The sequence below is a fragment of the Lipotes vexillifer genome, unplaced genomic scaffold, assembly GCF_000442215.2.
Source record: "Lipotes vexillifer unplaced genomic scaffold, Lipotes_vexillifer_v1.1 scaffold251, whole genome shotgun sequence".
Lineage (NCBI taxonomy): Eukaryota > Metazoa > Chordata > Mammalia > Artiodactyla > Lipotidae > Lipotes > Lipotes vexillifer.
The window spans coordinates 915,150-918,190 of NW_006770868.1; the positions used below are offsets into that span (position 1 = coordinate 915,150).

The 3,041-nt window shown below is 51.7% G+C and overlaps 1 protein-coding gene across 5 annotated transcripts in view; it reads left to right on the forward strand.

The window, feature by feature from the left end:
* Window positions 1-3,041, forward strand: part of NFATC2 (nuclear factor of activated T cells 2) — a 158,776-nt gene that overhangs the window by 117,374 nt on the left and 38,361 nt on the right. The gene's annotated exons all lie outside the window — the stretch shown is intronic.

Consider the following 3,041-nt stretch of genomic DNA (forward strand, 5'->3'; position numbering starts at 1 on the left):
CTCTTTCCACTTGCCAAATTTAGACCAAGGATAGGGAAACAGAAAGGAAGGAAAGCTAACCTTTTATTCCCGGAAAGAAAAAAAAAAAATCCCACTTTATAGCCCTCTTTTGTGTGTTTGGGGGAGGGGGAGGGGGCCGGGGGAAGGAGAAATCTCGTTGAAAAGTGGCTCTCTCGGAAGGGAGCATGAATGGAGGCTTGCGGGCAGGCTGCGGGCATATCTCTGCCCTGTGCCAGTGGAACAGAGCCGCGCATTGATGGGAGGGAAGCAGCGGGCTTCCGTCGTGGTGAGCCCAGCTGATGGGGTGGCTGGACCAATGAAAAGAGGCAGAGGCAGCTTTGTGTGTCTGTAGGCGCCTGAGTCTGTTGGCGGGGGCCCAGCTGGACGGTAGTCTTGTTGGAGTGGCCACGTGCGTGACATTGGTCTGTGATCGCAGGGAGGAAGGGCCACTTGTGTTGGCAGGACTCACCTGGGGTCAGCCAGGTGCGGGTGAAGGACAGAGAGGGCGGGACAGGCAGAGCAGCCTTCCCCTGGGGGCGCCAGAAGAAGGAAGACAGGTGGTTTGAATTTCTGAATGGCAGAAGGAAAGCCTATACCGCTGGCGGCCATCCACAGCTCCGGCCTCCCACTCTACCGGCAGTAGCATCTGATATACCCTGAAACCTCAATTATTTAGGAAAATGTCCTCTCAGGAACCCAGCCAAGAAGTAGGAAGTAAGGCAGAAAGCTTCAAAATAGCCTCAGTAGTTATCACAAAGACCAGGTGCTAGTTATCAGACACTCCAGCGGCAGGAATCCTTTGGTGCTCACTCGGAGACCATTGACTTTTCCTTTATGCAAAGTTTTGACGATCCGGGTTATCTGGGGGTTCAGTGACTTCTTATAGTTTCCATGTCCTCTCTCTAGTAAAACAGTCTTTCAAAAACTTCCCCCAAATGCATCCAGCAAAGATGCTTAGAGCCACTTAGTATAGGGTCAGACTGCCCCATGTGCCTTACAGGGCTGACCTCAAGGTATTGCTGAGTTAATAATTGATCTGTCCTGAATAATCAAACACAGGCTGAGTTCGGGGCACTGTGCTCCATTTTAAAAGAGAGACCAAGGTGTCATCCACTTTTGAACAATTTACACCCAAAATGGTGAGGATAAAGTTTTGGTGCTTACCTGAAAGGGGGTTATCATGTAGAAAATTCAACTAATGCAGAATGCCTTACCCGAGTGAGAGGGTAAATGGAATGGGGCTGTAACTGGAACCTCTCTCCACCTGTGCGCTCAGGGGCTGGATCAGGGCAGAGGTGCTTCATAAATAAGTGATGCCAGAGCAAGGACTGGCACTCTTCCCCGTGGACTCTGTCCGGTGCTGGTTTAATCTCTAGAGTGAGAAATGTGCCAGTCCCTCCCACTCACCCTGTCCATCGTCCCACATTTGTAGACCAGTGGTGAGCATCTCGGGTGGAGAATGGGAGTCCATCCCTGGTTCTCCGTGATGCATCGGATTCCAGGTGGGCCTCACATGGTCATGAGTAACCTCTAAGTATCTGTTGTAGCCCCAGACAGAAGTTTGTGTTACGGAGAAAGCAGCTGAGAATGGAGACCCTTTGGGGCCTCCTAAGTGTCTTTCTGAACACAGGCAGGTTCAAGGTCGTGGTGAGGGTGATCTCCCAGAGGGTCAGTAACACGAGTCAGCTCTAAGGCTGTCTCTGAGAACCAAGATAGTGAAATTGCTTCTACTGGTGGAGGCTTTTCTTAAGTACATTCTCCATAAGCCCAGTTCCCTGGGATTTTAGGAGGTTTTCTCTGAAATGAGGGTTCTGTGGCTGAGAAAGCAAAAAATACTTGATGAAACCAAGTTTTTAAAAACCTTGTTTACTATAGGACTTCTCAGAGCCTTTACTGAGCTAGTGGACATTAGCAATCTCTGAAACGAGGGGGAGGTACCACTTGCCAGAATTACTTGATCACCCTCACAACTCCATGGGGTGCTGTTCACATTGTATTTGATTGTACTGTCTGTGAACGGGGGGCCCTTGGAGTTATACAGCGTGGCAGGCCTGGGACCCGTCTCCCCTGATGTGCGGGACAAGTAACACGAAGGAATCTCAGAATTCAGAACAATCACTGCCCCGTCCCATGTGCTGTATTCAGTCTTCTCAGTTTGGGGGCTTCACGTTCCTGGGCCCAGAGTATGACAGGGCAGGGGGAAAATCTCCACCCGTGTGGTCCCCAAAAGGCAGCAACGTGGCTGCTGTTTAGATGTTCCGTGCTTGACTGGAATTGTCCCCAAGGCTCTGCCCAGCCCAGGTCCCTCTGCTGGGGAGGTGCTCATGTGGCCTGCTGGCCAGTGGTGAGCCCCAAACTGCACCACCGCTGTAGCTGCCAGGAAGAGGGGTGCAGCACTGTCTACTAACTGCTGGGGTTTCAGATCCCTCTCACAGACGCCGTCTGGCCTGTGCACTCACGAAACATTCTCAGACTCCACTGTCGGCTTTGTGAATGTGGGATTCAGACTTCTCAGCTCTTTGGCATTTCTTTCTGACAGGTAAACTGGAAGTCCCTGGGTCATTCCTCTAGTCTGTTTGGGAGGCATCCTAGGTCGTTTTCCATCCCTTTCGTCAATTCCCCAAAGGAGGTCTCCCCACAAAATACAGCTCTGGCTGCCCAAGCTCCAGCGGAACGTGCTTCCCAGGTGGGGGCTATTTCTCACCTGCCATTCATTTGCCTTTTGGGATTTTTGGCAAACGAGACTTTGCTTGGAAACTTTGTGAGAGCTGGGCTTAAGTGCTTTGGGGGTCAAAGAAAGGTTCTGCAGCTGGAAGGAGAAGGGTCACCAGAGGATATGGGTCTGAATGCAAACACATCGTCTTAGAAGTGGACCACGCTGCTCACCTGTGATCCCGGGAAGCCCCAGTGTTTGGTTATCTTTCCCCGACCCTTTGCTAACGATCAGAGCGATCCATTGTCTGGTCTGGGCATCCTACCTGGCTCCACCTCTCTTCCTCCCCAGCTGCATTCCTCCACACAGACCCCGCCGCCTGTCTTGG